Source organism: Rhagoletis pomonella, unplaced genomic scaffold (genome assembly GCF_013731165.1).
Source record: "Rhagoletis pomonella isolate Grant_MI unplaced genomic scaffold, Rhpom_1.0 Rhpom_scaffold_00007, whole genome shotgun sequence".
In the NCBI taxonomy this organism is placed as follows: Eukaryota; Metazoa; Arthropoda; class Insecta; order Diptera; family Tephritidae; genus Rhagoletis; species Rhagoletis pomonella.
This window is the reverse complement of record NW_023458561.1, coordinates 64,157,781-64,173,794: the sequence shown is the minus strand read 5'-3', so window position 1 is coordinate 64,173,794 and position 16,014 is coordinate 64,157,781. Positions and strand designations below refer to the sequence as shown.

The 16,014-nt window shown below is 33.7% G+C and overlaps 1 protein-coding gene across 1 annotated transcript in view; it reads right to left on the bottom strand.

The window, feature by feature from the left end:
* Positions 1–16,014, bottom strand: part of LOC118743331 — a 58,817-nt gene that overhangs the window by 38,887 nt on the left and 3,916 nt on the right. The window lies entirely within an intron of this gene.

The following is a 16,014-nucleotide window of genomic DNA, read 5'->3' as shown; positions in this document are numbered from 1 at the left end:
GACTTCAGTTAACACTCATTAAATTTACATTTCTCCATGCACACATAGTATCCATTTATTACCGCTAAGCTGAAGCAGAGATGCACGCGCGCGTACTCCACGAGTGTAAAGACGTTAATAAAATCGAATGCCGCTTGAGCTAACGGTAAAAAACCAAAATACTGTAGCGCTCAACTGACAATTCAGTTGCGCTAGTGCAGTCGCTGTCTCCGACGACATTAACGGCGAATACGGAATGCAGCGGTACACAATGTTGCCAAATCGACGTTTTTGCCGCGCGCGCTAGCTGTCGTAGAGTGAGTGAAGCACTCGAAATACCCAGCAGCGAGTAATTTTTAGGAGAGGCCAAAATCGTTCGAAACGCGTGACGCGTGAAAATCCCACTGATACGTAAATTGTGGACGACCTTCTTGAGTCGAAATCTCAAAGAAGTCTGAATTCGAACACCACTGAATGGCAGCAGGCAAGCGCTTGTGATGGCTAACAGATAGCAACGCTGTACCGAAACGTGCGCTTTGTAGTTTTGCAGCAAAACTCAGCGGCGAACTTGTCGCTCAAGCAAGTTCGTTGCTTAAGTCTTTGGTTTTTGTTTTGATGTGCTTCGTTCGCGAAGTGTTTGCCGCAAGAGCGAAATAAAAACGACAAACAGAAAACACACAAAAATCTGAAGTAGTAGGAGAAGAGTGAGAAATTACAAAAATGCAGACAAATATGTAATGAATAGTGGCATAGCAAATGTGCAGTAATGAATTATTATTGAAGCCACAGACAGAAAGGATAGTAATGGGGAACAGCAAAAGCAAATATGTTGCTGTTTTGTGTTGGTGGCGTTGGTGAAGCGCCTTCGTAAGCAGCTCTTGAATACGAAAATTATAAGATGATTGCGATTTGACGATTAAGAAACCGCTTTTTTATATACAAAACAACAAAAAGTTAAAAATATGTATATAAAAATCAAGAGGCAGCGAACACAGTGGGGCAGGAAATTAAATTCAGGCAGACATACTTAAAATAGTGAATACTACGGTATAAAAAATGCATGCTTAATGAACTATGAAGTTTGTGTTATTATACTAAATACAATTTTTAAAATTATGAATCCGATAAAATAAAAACATTTTTTTTTTATATAAAGGTTTATAATTTTTTGTTTGATATTAATGTATTTATCATCATCCTTTTGCTTTATGGGCTTTGGTAAAAAAAATAGAACATTTTCTAGATTCTACCATCCCTTTTTAATTGTTTCGGGACTTTTCTTAAATATTCAGAGATTTCGATTTTTTTTTAAATTTATTGTGAGCTACCTAAATAAACAAATTTTGATGCCCCAAATCTCTCGACATGTCCGTTCTTCTATATGACACAGAAATATGGACGAATATCTGTGGCCCCGTTGGAGGGAGCGAAGATGGGATGGCAAACTTTACATTAAGGTGAAGCGAAAAAAGAAACGTTTTTCAATTTCGAAATTATAATAGCGCCGAAAAGTTGCATAACATGATCACTTTGAATGATATTAAATCGTTTTGCAATCGGATACTATTTACTGTCACCAAAAGAGTCTTAAAGTTTCGAAAAATCTTTCACCGTATGTATCTTACATGCTTTTATTAAATGATTTTAATTTAAAAAATTTTAAATTTCATGTGGTTAAAAAATAAGAAATAAGAATTTTGAAATTTCAAATATATGATATGATTTGTTTAAAAACTACTTAAAAGGCTCAATGCAAATTATGTAGGATAACATTTTGGGCACCAAATTAAAGAGAAAACTCCTCCGAATTAAAAAATTATTAAATTTTCTGGGTCACAATGATGAATAGGTATTGAAATAGGTATTCTAATTATTTTTATTTATTAAGCTAATTAATCCTGGAAGGTCATGGTTCGTCGTTTCGGCGACGCGAGTTTTTATTTCACCGTTATCGCTGTTTTCCTTTGTTTGTATAGTGCTAATTTTTCCTACAGCGCTAGACGGTGTTGTGCTGTTGATATGTGCGGTTACCTAGATTCATGCGCTTCGTGTAAGTACTTATTTTTTAAATGTGCGTAGTTAAAACGACGAAGAATGAACTTTGTGTATGTTTTACGTACATGTTTTCAAAGTAATTTTCTTAAGTTTTTTGTTTATTTGTTTATATATTTTACTTGTGCAGTTACAATACACGATGAATGCAACCAAAAGCTATACCGACGAAGAAAAAAAAATTGCGCAATTTGTTCCCCTTCTAAGCGACGCTTAACAAATCATCCTGTGCAAAATGCCAAAAAAGTCTCTGTGGAGAGCATAAAATAGAGCTTTGCGCCTCTTGCACAAAATGAGAACTGTTGTATCTGAAAATTGGTTCCTTTTTTAGTTCATAGTATTGTTTTTAAGAAAAAAACACTTTAAATGAATTATATATATTTATATATATTTATTTTTTATATTTTCTAATTAATGTTTTGTACAAAAATCCAAATGAATCCGAGCTGTAAAATCTTGAATTACAATCAAAAGACTAAAGAAAAACTACTTGATATTGTTTTATTTAAAAAAAATATAAACAAAATAATGTGAAAATAATAATTTTTGTGCATTTTGATATACAGGTTAATTTAATAACGCCTATTAGAAATGCCGTCGTAGAATCGACGAAGGATGACCTTTGCGTTATAAAAATAACGTTGACCTTGCAGGGTTAAAAAATTGTGTGGGACGCAGTTTCACAGTGCTTGGTCTTATAAACTTACTAAATAAACAACTTTGTTATGAGGTAAAAATTATAAAAATTAAAAATATTGCTCCGTAAAATTGCGAACTGAGCTAGACAGGAAGGGCAGATGGGGTTGCCGAACATAGTAAAGTGTTTGTATTCTGAGAGGTGACCAGTTAGCAATGCAACAAATAATCTTCAGTCGGATACGCTCCATGAAAGTATATATTTACCTAGATAAATCCTTTCAGATTAAGAACCCCAGGATGCCTCCCAGTAATTCTTTACTTAATGCAATATTAACCCTTTTGAGAAGCAGGTGGATTCGATGGTCAAAGGTGGGAATACATACAAACATGGGAAGAACTTGGATTTATACGAGTACCATCGACTAGTAAAACCTCGCAGTAATAAAACTAAAGCGAAAAATGCTTCAATATACCAACCATGAAGAGTCATCGAGTTACAACTTGTTCAAGGCTTCATTGTGGTTAATCCACGCATGAAATGTGTATCCTCTTTCGCAAAAATTAATGACTTACTCATAAATTATGAAATTTGGTAAATTGGTAGCAGCTCTATTTAACTTAAATTAACATCAAAATTTGCATATTCAAAAAATAAATTTCGGACTCGGCACACTGTACGAAATGGAGCCACTTCCAGTAGCAGTCGCCGTGTCAAAAGGTACTTAATTTCTTTTGTTCCTGCATGAACATATGAGAGAAAATTTAAAAAAAAAAACGTGTGCCTTAAACGCATATACATTACCATGTAGATGTGTAAATGACCAGCTGCCCATAAAATTTTAAGTCTTTCTTTCTTACAATTCAAAAAATTTTTTTTTTCAATAAAAAAAAAAAACACTCATATTTTGATTAATATTTGGGAGTTGCTTAACGGCCAACGCTTGTAATTATAAAGATGCGATGGTCGCCCAGCTGTACAGCTAAGAAAGAAATAATAATAAAAAATTAAAAAAAAACTGTACAAAAAACTTGAGCGGATGCGTCGCACGGCAGCAATTAAGCGTGCGTCGTTCGATATTATCGCTGTATAGAGTGAACTTCGTACAAACACCAACAAAAAAAAGCAGATGAGGCTGAAATTGGACAGACAAACAAATGGATACAATCAATCTGATTATCCGCTTCAGCGTTTTTGGCTACTGTTTTACATTTTTTTGCTTAAATACTTAGCTATGGTTAATATTTGTTTTTTTATTTTATTTTAACCAGCACAAGTGAATCATTTGTTCGCATGTGTATGTGTGTGTATGTGTGCTAATTATGCATAAATAGTTGCGGCTTTGAAAGGTTGACAATACTATAAAGCAGTAAATCAGTTATGAAGTTCCCAATGAACCGCGAATGACCGATGAACCACGGCTAGACGTCGCCAAGGTGATGTCGCCTATGTATGTATATTTTTGTTTATGTGTGTGTATGTTTTGCTGGCTGCATTACTTAACTGGATTATGCAATATACTTTTCCTAAATCTGATTACTTATTATTGTGGTATTGTAGGCGTTTTGTATCCAAGCGCATATTACATAAATATGTACATGGAAATATTGCTTAACATCGAGAAGCGCTCATTAAATCAACTATGAGAACATGTCAACTTTTGTCGATGGCTTTTTTTGCTTAAAAGACGAAACGTTTGATTGACGTTATTATCTAAGTACTTTGTTTGTGGCATTGCATAATGGTTAGAGTTACGTTTTGCTGCTGAGATTATGAAAAAATAATAATTTTAAGAAGTGTTGCGCAAGGTTTCCAATATACTTCCATTGTCTCTTCAAGGCATTTATATCTGAATATGTAATCATAGAGTGGTAGGTCACTTTATAAAAAGCCGCCTACTGAGCGATACGAATTTAATCCACATTTAGCATGTGATTCTTATAACTTAAATTTGATAACTTGGCTTATTCTTAAAATAATTTGAAGCTGTTCTCAATTACTTAGTTAAATGGTATTTCGTCGCGCGAAGTGATCTCAATATGATTCACATGCCATAACATAGCATAACATATCAAATTAAAACATAACATAACATCATAAACTCCACGTAACATAACATCACATCACAAAATATAACATAATATAACGTAACATAACATAACGTAACTTTATATAATGTAGCATAACATAACATAACATAACATAACATAACACAACGTAACATAACATAACACAACGTAACATAACATAACATAACGTAACATAACATAACCTACCTCATTCTAAGGTTTTGTCTTTTTCTTGATTCTATGCACATCAGCATCAAAATACCTTTCTCATGACATATAAATCTATACATATTAGAAGTATAGTAGTTCAGCTGTAAATGGGGTGTAAAGAAAACATAAGTATTTGCCTATTTATGTATAAGATTTGGAACCATAAAAGAGAATCACTTCGTACAAACTTGCAATGGAGTTTCTTATTAGGAAAAAGGTAGAATAAAGGCTTTATTGCAGGAAATTAGAGGACTACTTTCGGTATCAGACTAGTTGACTCCTGCTAAAAAATATTGCTACGATTAACCAAAATTCGACTTGCCTTCAGTTTTTTCACGTAAATGTAACTTTCCCCACATGAAAAGGTGCAACAAATCAATACCTTAAAAATAATAACAAAAGACAGAAACGTCGAATCTACCTCCATTTAGGTTTCCTCAATACAACAAAAAAATAAAGTCATCTTTTCGAAACAAGGAAATGGACACTGCCGCTATTTCGCTTTAATCGCTTATATGCCTTGTGCACAGTTTCAACTAACTACTTGCCTTTTCCATTTGCACTTACCAAAAAGTATATTCACTTCAAACGACATACCAGTTAAATGCCTACATACATAGCAACACTTTCAAACAATCGTACAGCATTCATTAAATGCCAAGGTGATGTCTTGCTCTCGGAATCGACAGATATTTTACGGAATCTCCCAAAAGATTGGCGATGCAAACTTGATGTGGGGAAAACAGAAACCTCTATCATGGACAAATCGTATAATGAGGGGAGGGGGAATAACAAACAAAAAAGTCATTTTGAAATAGTAACGAGTCCAGTCAAATGACAGAGTATAAAAAACCATAAATTTCCGCTCGCACAAAAAGCAATAATTGTCAGTGCGTTGTCTGTGTGCTTTTCTGCGTTAAGTTTTGAGTTGTAGCCTTAGGAAAATCATCAGCAGAGCAACAGCCACGCGGCAATGCGGTGCGAAGACGCACAAAACAAATGCCAGCGTAACTTTGCGACCATGCACAGCTGCAGCCGAACCAAAGTCAGAGCACTTAGCTCAGAGACGCTCAAGAGCTCAAAATCGCATGAATCATCAACTGAAATGGGCACCAGCCAACCAAAAAAAAAAAAACTCGAAATAAAAAAACGCTGACACAACAACACAAGTAACAAATGTAATCCAAGTCAACAGCGGCGACTGCTGCCGTGAAATGCTTGCTGATTAGTACCAAAGAAATCTCCATTTACGCTGCCATTGTCATTGTCGCAGCCATGGTCAATGCGGCTACCAACTGTTGCCTCGTCAACGGTTGCTTGCTCTCAATTTAGCGCTAAGCAGCAACAACAACAAACACAACCTAGAAAGTCAACAGATGTCGGAGATAACACTAAGTCCAGCGGCGGTCAACGCAAAATGAACCGGCAGTGATGGGCAGTCGACAACGACATTGCTGCAACCAAAAAAAAAAGGGTAACTATAAGAAAAGCAAATCAGCAGCAACAATAAAAAGTGACAACAAAAACAATAACATGTTATGCGCATATCATGTGGTTATGCGGACATTTATTCAACGAAAGTGAAAGGAGTCAGCGTCGCAGTTCTCTTATTTCGTTTTTTTTTGCGCCAAACGAGCAAACACAACGGCCACATTCAGAAAAGTGGACACACAATCACAAATGATATGTAAAAAGTTCCCCGTAGGGAGATGAGATGGATATAAGGAAATTAATAACATTAGTAAGTATATGAAAACGAGCCTTATTAGTGGACCCAACCGCATTATGATTTTTCGCAAAACCTGCTGGTTATCTGAACAAATACATAGTTGTAGCGGTGTGAGGTTTGAACAACTGCCCGAAAATAAGGAAATTCAGCAAGAGTTGTAAGAGTATTTTTAAGCAAATATTTTTGAATGGTGACCATATCTTGTGCCTTAAATATTTTACGGGAAACACCAAGCTAATAAATAGGGTTGCCACCCAAAAAATTTTTAATAAATTAAACAGACTATTTGAGTAAAATTTCAAATTATGAGTGTAACGCATTTCCCGCAACTTCAACCGCCATAATTTTAAATATGGTTGGCACCCATGTGAGTTAAGTGAAGCACTACAATACTGTAACCAAGCGAAAGCTATTTAAGAAGCATTCCATCACAATTTCTTTTTTTGAGAAAACGTTGCCATCTGAAAACAGAAGATAACTTGTTGCAAAAAATAATTAAGTACAAGCATTTAAATCGCTTTTTGAAGGGGTTGCTTATTTTATTAATAAAGTTAAGAGGCTGCCACCTAGAAAAATTGGAAAATCAAATATCCGCTTAAAAAAATACTGAAATATGGCCTTACGCGTGAGTAAATAAAATTAGTTTAATCACGATTTATACCGGCAGCGTTGCCACCTATTTATGTTAATAACTATGGTGAGTTATGTATTAAAATGCGATTGCCAAACTAAACCTCTTTGAGAAATATTTAATTAAAATATACTTACAGAAAGGGTTTTCACTTAAAAATGAAAAGTAATTAGGAGTTCCGCCTAAAAAAAATTTAATTAATCTCATAAATATGCACGTTAAAATTTTTCAGCAGGGTTGCCATATAAATATAAAAATATATTGGCAAAGAGAAGTAGGCATTACACCATGGTTACAAAATGGAAGCTGTATGAGAAACGTTTGGTTCGAGTTAGTTTTGCTTTTCTTCTATAGGGTTACCAACTGATAATGAAAAATAACACAGGTCCATAAAAAATATCGATAAAAGGTTCTTTTGACCAAACCTAGTCTATGAAATGTTTTTGGGGTCGCTGAACACGAATCTGAATTCATTTACTTACAAGAATACTTACTTACATGGCTTATGATTAGCTAAGTTTTTCCTGCAGAGTCACTACCACTCATTATTGTATGTGACTACTAAAAATATTTTATATGAAGCTATGTATATGTAAAATATGTTGCATGCCTTTATGCTTATAAGCCATTACATACATAATACAGAAACATACATATGTATATACATAGTAAGTGTTTTGACATATTTCAAGCATGTTCATACCATATTTGCATGCTTTTGTGCCACAAATAAGCCCATACAAAATTAAGCGCAAATACAAAATCACACCAGAAACATACAAAAACATGTCTTCACACATACATATGTACATAAGTGAATGCATAGCTCAGATTTTATTGACGTTGTCTGTCGTAAATAGCTATGATTTTAATTTATTTAACTAAGGTGTATATTTTTCTTCGTTGGTTGCGGAGCGATTGACTTTCCTGCATTTGTTTACAATTTTGCCATATCATTTTCTTCTTTGACATTTCATTAATTTTTGGTATGCAAATCTATTGGCTTATATATGTACATATGTATGTACGTATGCAATTATGCACTTGTGAAAGTAATTAAAACCGGAACCAGCAAATGCAAATCCCCTTTCCAGTGCGACTTCCTTCAATTTACAAGAATACTAAAATTTTAGATTAAACATAAAAAAAAAATATCCTCAATACAATTTTTTTTATGGCAATGAAAATTGAATACGGAAATACATATATATATATACTTTCATTTCTGTAAAGATTGCTAGCGGCGTTGATGGATTTTTTTTTAGAAAACTGTGAAATCTATATTTTAGTTTACTTTCAACGTCCAGCAGCTGTTTATAGATGGGGCACTCAAATATTTTTGTTTTTGGAGAATGACTGAAAGACTCGTCTATGCGTTGAGGTACTTTTTGTGATACAAATAGATATTATGGGTACTTAAATGTATAAATATTATAAAATGTCGAACATATTTAAATGCAGTTTGTACGGGCATCACTCGAAAACTTATGCTTGAAATTGAATACAGTTTTCACCGATGCATTGCTAGAGGTCTAACCTAAAATGCAGAAAGCAAAAAAAATAGAGAGTTGCCACCTGTTTGAAAATTTCCGTTTAAGTAAATTGATAAGATAAAATAAATATAGCAATAAGGTAGTCAAAAGAAAATGGTTTAAAAAGGCTTGTAAACGAAAATATTTTTGAGGAAGGTTGCCATCGGTTTGAAAATTTAAATTTAAATTAATTGATAAAATAAATTGAAAATTTGCAATATGGGTATAAACTGCAGAGGTTTGGGATATTTTACTGCCAAAAATATTTTTGAGTAACGTTGCCACCTGTTTGAAAAATAGTATTCAATTTAATGGGTAAAACAAATATTACAATACGGTTATCAAACTACACAAAAATCCTTTTAAGGCGCAGTGAAGCACGCCGGGTATTTGCTAGTATTTAATTAAAAAAAACTTTATTTTTTGAGAGATTTATTCTTAGTTCGTTAGAAATATACAACTCATTTATATTATTACAAATATAGAGCTGCAAGCAGGACAGTAACGCTGTTTATCTATGAGCTACCACATTAGGGATAAGAAGTGTTAAATAACGTTTAGGCGACTTGGGCAAAAATGCTGCTTGGGCAAAAATTTCCTTTATGAAATTTAGGAGGTTTTTGCTTACGCGCTTTTCGAGTGTCATTTAAAAAAATTTCTTAAGTAATTAGTTGTTGATATTTCAAGGCTTATCCAGCCTAGTATGATGTATCTTTTCGTAGGTTTTTGCATACTCTGCATGTTGCTAAGGTGGTAACAGATGACTGCCAGTAGCCACAGTGCCCATCTACCAACTTTTCGATCCAATAAATAGTTTTTTTTTATAAATTGATGCAAACATTTCCTCAATAAATTTATCCAATAGAAAAACGTATTGGCCTTAAATGTGCAGAGAAAAGTAAAAAATAGTTGCTATTCGGCATAGGGGAAGAATAAATCATGCCATTTTCTACCTTCGGGACGCCCTATTTGTTATGAGATGAAAAATATTATTTTAGTGGGTAAAATTTTTATCCAAGCGTTTTATTAGTTGTGGTGTTTTGTAATAACATGGGAATAGGAAACTAGTGTGGTAGTATAGGTTGAATCGAGATAGAAAAAAAACTATACCGAAGATATTAAAATTATTGCCGACGTATGAGAAAGGTATTCTGATCGGAAAAAGATGCTGGCAAAATGGATTTTAAGTTGTATAACCATACTTTTTTTTATATTTTTTAGCACAGTGATCTGTGGCTTTGAATACAGGTATAATATTTAATCGAGAGTCGATAGCTTTAATGGCACAACTTCAAAAACAGCCTAAACTATCTTAATCTTAATGCTTCATTAAATTTGCGATGCCTTACCCTATTTAATACTCGTACTTAATTAATATAACAAGAGACTAACTAATAAAATTAAATAAACAAAGCGGCTAGTAAGCTGCACAAAAGGTACTTCCAAGAAAATCTCCAAAGTACATTCAAATGAAGCAAACAACTACAACTTCATTCAAACAAACGTAACCCATCAAGATTAAGAGCAAATAATTTCACTTTCGCTTTCAAGGCAGCCGACACTTCGCGCAAGATCATTGCAATAATAGACTGGCTGTAACAAATAAAAACGTACGTAAAACAGCTGTAAATAAAGTTAAAAAAAATACAGAAATATAACAAAAGTTAAATGGCAACCGCTTGAAAGTACCCTCCAGCACTTAAGTTGAGCTAAACCGCAGCAAAGCGAACTCTGAGCCGAGCTAAGCCATTTAAGCTGAAAGTGGGAAAAAGTGAAGAAAAGACAAAGAATCAGTAAATATAAGTCGGTCAAATACGGTTACAAAAGCGGCGAGCAAAAAGCAGGATGCAAAGGTATAGGGGGCAGTGTGTGTAAAAGTGCTTGCAAGAAAGGTTGCGGCAGATTTAATGGATTGTCTGGCATGGCGTGGCGTGGCTGCGGCTGCTGGGGTCGCCATTGTAACAGCGGGTAAAAAAACATAAAGTTTTAATGGGTGTGTGCGTGTGTGTGCGCGAGAGTGTAATTTGTGTTGAGCAAAGGTGAAGGTAGTTGGCAGAAAGTATTGTTTGTGATTTCCATTTCTTTGCGAATTAGTTTTGCGTTCATTTGCGTCTTTTTAGTTTGGCACTTTTTTGTTGCCATTGATTTTGGAATTGCGAAAACGGCAAAGTGACGAAAGTGCAATTTGGAGCTGATTGTTTGCTGGGCGCTGGGCCAAGCAACGCTTAATGGCGATAGGTGTGGTTTTATGGTGGTTTTGATTTTACCAAAGATTTCAATTACAACACGCAATTCTTTTATATGAGATATGCGTATGGCGTTTAAAATAATTTATTTTGGTAATAGATTTTATTTTTCGTCGCAAGTTTATGACTTAAAAGCCGGTAAAACCGTATTTCACCCTTAACAATTATTGATATGAAATAACAAAAGGCGTTTAAGCATTGAGCGGTTGCGCCTGTTGCCATTCATTCGATTATGAAAATTCTCTGCTTCGAAAGTAATTTGTGTTTTGAATTGCAGAAATGAAAGTAAGTAAGTAAAGCTTGGGAGGAAATTGCTGTTGTATGTAAATAACTCTTACCGGGAAGTGATAGCTGAACGCCATTGGGTTAATGGGCGCTTAAATGAAATGATATTTAAAATAAAATATTGAAATTATCATTTTTATTAATGTTGTATTAAAATGTATTTAAGTTAGTTTGACTTTTCACTTTGTCCAGTTTTTGCTTAATTATAAAAATATTGTGAAGGCAAAATGCAGGAAGTCATTTTCGCTGCCGAACCGATTTCCCATTTGCAAACTATTAAACATTATTTGCATATTTCTTTTAGGATGTGCATATATTAGTATTATTATTTATGTGGTATACTAATAATGTGTGATTTTTTGTGTTTGATTTGTATTCTTGCCCCACATGTAAGATGTTTTTCTTTCTTATGTTATAGGATCGTGAGGGTCCCGATACTATAAGGTAAGCAGGGTCTGCTCACAGAGCCACCGCGCTCTGCAGTTAAGATATTATTTGCTTGCCATGCACGATCCGGAAAGCTTCTGCTATGGATGGACTTCAAAAAATCGTACAGAGAGTTAGATTTGGATTAAGTTGTTTAAGATGTCCAAAAATTTCGAAATAATCTTGGAAAAATACCAAAAAAGCCTGTGAACCGAAAGATTCCGAAAATGTTTGAAAAAAAATGTCCTGAAAAATACCGAACGTTAAAAAAATAAGAATTCCGACAGATTTCAAAAACTACAACGAAAATTTGGAAACATGTTTTGAAATAGCACGAAGTATTTCACCATATTTTCAATGCACGAAAAGTAAATACCAAAAATTACCAATGACACGGTGCTTAAAAAAAAACTCACAAAATATACTAGAGACAAAACTCAGTGCGAATTGTAGATAGGAGAGTACAGCATGAAAATAGGTTTTTTATAGTTCTTGAACCCGAAATTCTTTTTATTAAAAAAAAAACGTTCCATACTTGATGCATTTTCTATTCGCAGTGTGACAATTTTTCATCCGATTATAAAAATTAGACATATTTTGAAAAACAAACTTTTAAAATGATGTACAACATAAACAGTTTTCATCGGCTAAAATGAAAAAACTGCTATTTTTCTTAATTTTTTCAAATTTGACGACCGCTAATTTAAAAAATTTCCATAAAGGTTCCCAAAAGTGTAGTATTTGTCAAAAATTGCCTCTATTTTCAAACGAATAGATACTTTATTCAATGAAATTGGAGAAAAATCATCGAAGTTAAGTAGAATTTAAGTAGAAATACGGTCTTGCATTGAAGCGTGCATGTAACAGACTTTCCGGTTTTTTGAGCAGTGTAGCTAAGAAATTCATCAATATTTACTCATAATTGCAACAAGCAATGGCTCTTTAGCGAAAATTTAATTTTTCATAGAACTTAGAAAAACGGGCGTGAGACTGCCCACTAAGTATATCATATATGTATGTGTATCTCAAAAACTAATTCACCGATCTCGACCAAATTTGGTATACACGTTGGTTGCGCTTAGCCACCTTAGATATCGTCTTGAAATTTTCTGAGATAACTCCATTTTACTAGGATAAGCACAACGGATTTGATATATAGAACTAATCGCAAAAAAACTCTGTGAACTGAAAGGGCCTAATATAAACAAATTTGTTATTTTGACTTTGCATTTAATTAATAACTTTACAAACATATTCCGGTCAGTGAACTAAAGCACATCCTGTAATGCAATAAATTTATATATTTATGTATTTTGTACATACATAAAAAACGACATCTAATCTAATCTAAGCTACCTATGCAAAAATATATAAAATAACTTATTAGCTGTAGAGCCCAACTTAAGGTTCGCTACTTAAGTCTTTTGTTGGTATGAAAATATTAAAGCCAATAGAAAGTGTTTCTGCAAATAGATCGAAAAACTAAGGTCAATGCCAAAGCGTGTCACTGCATGTCCTAAAAGAATTAAACAAGAGATACATACATATATTAAGCTACTGTTAATTGTCTATTCGGGGAAGCTTCACACATTTGGATTTATTTTCTAAATATTTACGGTAGCTATATATAGCTGCAGCACATTTCCAATTAGCAAATACGACTAGATAACTATTAAATAATAACTCAGCTATCTTTGTAATTCCTTTTATGAATCGCATGTGGCATGGCGTGTGCAGAAGAAGAAAAAAAGCGCGATACGGTCGAATATTTTAGCAAAGTTACGCCAATGACGTCCAAGTAGTCAGCTGGTAAGTGAACATAAATATGTACATGCAAGTATATAATTGCGTGAAACGGTCACTCACGCTGGCGTATACGTAATATGTATTGTACTTGTATGTGTATACTTATGTACATATGTTTGCATTTAGCCACATACTGGCAAAAAGTTGAAGCATGTAGCCGCTTAGGAAGTCAAGCGCAACGCATTCGTAAAAATTATTTTAGTTAGCGCCACGCCAAGTGAGCAAGTAGCGAGTATTAAAATAAAAAACGACGAGCGTAACACGATGACTATTTCGAATCCACTTTTGGGAAAAATTAATTTGCTAAACAATTTGGCTGTGAAGCTGCAAAATAATTATTTTTTGGGCCTTAAAAATTTGCTGCTATCGTTATTTAAATAAAATAACATCAAATAATTAAATGTATGTTTTTAACCCATGAAATTGTGCAGAGCTTCTACTTTGTGGGCATTTATTCAAAGTGTATAAAAAGCTTTTCCGTTTGTAGTATTTTAGTGAATACAAATACAAGTACGAACACAAGTTGATATGAAAATGCATAGACGAATACAAAACGAGTGAGCTGGAAAGAAAAAAATGTAGCGTTGAATGATGTTGATGTAAAAATTTAGATGACTAAATACATATTTATATAAACATTGAGAAAATAGCAACTTTCCATAAAAATATCGATAAAGATCTTAATTGATACCAATACTGAATTACATTAGTTTTGAAAACAATAACACTAAATCATGACCCTCAATGAGAAAATTGTTTCACCTCCAAAGTTAACATTAATGATAACAATTCGGAATGATATTTCTTTTGGTTAAAAATATCGACAAACTCATTGATTTTGATAAAAGTCGTTATAGATAAATATTTCAACGCTACAATTATATAAACAAGGATTACAGTTTTCGGCATTAATTGTAATCCTTTTTTCTGCCGCTTTTATAGCTTTTAAGGGTCCTGCAAATTTTTTCGTCTTCATTTTAGTAGCTGTCTTCATATACGTCTTCGGATCGTATGCATATTCGACTTCTTATTTACCTTCGTCATCGTCTTCGTGTTTACATCAAAATTCGTATTTGTCCTCTTCTTCGTATTCCTCTTCCCGTTCGTCTTCTACCTTGATTTACGCCACCACATTTGTCTTCGTTTTACGAATTCGTTTTCCTATTTCTTAGTATTCGTATTCATAATCATAGTCATATTCGCTTGCGTGTTCGTATTTGCGTTCATATACACCTTTGTATTTGTCTCCCCTTTTATCTGCTTATTCATGTTCGTATATTTTATTTTCGTCTTCGTACTACATAGTTTTGGTCTTCGTATATTCTTCGCCATCGTCTTTACTTTCATATTCGTCCTCGTATTAATATTCTTTGTCATATTCGCCTTCGCATCCGTATTCGTATTCGTTTTCGTGTTCCAAAACCAAAATACGAAGCATAAAAATGGCAAAATAGTACACCGCTAGTAAACCAAATACAACTCATATTGAAGAGCCTGCAACAACAAAAATTTGTCACGACGATTGCAGCCGTAATTTTCAACAAATTTTAAAACCATAACAGTTTTCGCTATTTACAGAAAAATATCTTTCGGTGAAGTAAAACTGCCGAACGAAGGCGGAAAAAATTGATGTCTATCGACAACGAATCCGACGTAATAATCGATAATACTATCGATTGTATACCAATAGTGGTATCGAAATTAATCAACAAATAAAATTATTCGCCAACTCTAAGTTTCTGCGTCCTCGTTAGTTTGGCGAATTTAGAGTAGAGAAGTGGGCATACTCGGGTGGGCTTACTTAAGTTTTCTTGCCTTATAAGCATTTCTGAGACACATGGGCCGCATGAAGTCTCAACTAATACCAGATGAATATCAAAAGACGAGATCGGACGTCATATCAAATTCAGATATTTGCTAGCAAATATGCCAAACGAAAAATAAAACTACAATCTAATAATTTTTTATTGCAAATCATTTGCGTTTACCAAGTAATTGCATTCGTTGTTTTGGCAACTTGCACAATGCACCCTCGTAGGTGTTATACAATTCAAAGAAATAATAATAAATTTTACAATTACACAAACTAAATGATTAAAGTAATTGCTGTATGCCAAAAATTTGAGCAACGCTACTGATGATTGCACATAATTGTCAAAGCCTACTGTGTGAAGAAATATACTTACGCATGTACAGAAAAACCAAAAATTACTCTACACAATACATACATACATATAAGCCTGTACTTGTAATGTACCGACAAAATTTTGAATGCAAATTCCTCTGTATAAACCCATGCGTCTAATACAGTGACGGCTCAGCCACTTAAACGCAATAAACATTAACAGTAAAAAAAGAAACAGTAAAAAAAAGAAGCAGCTCCAGATTTTGTAATAAATTTTAGTTACATAG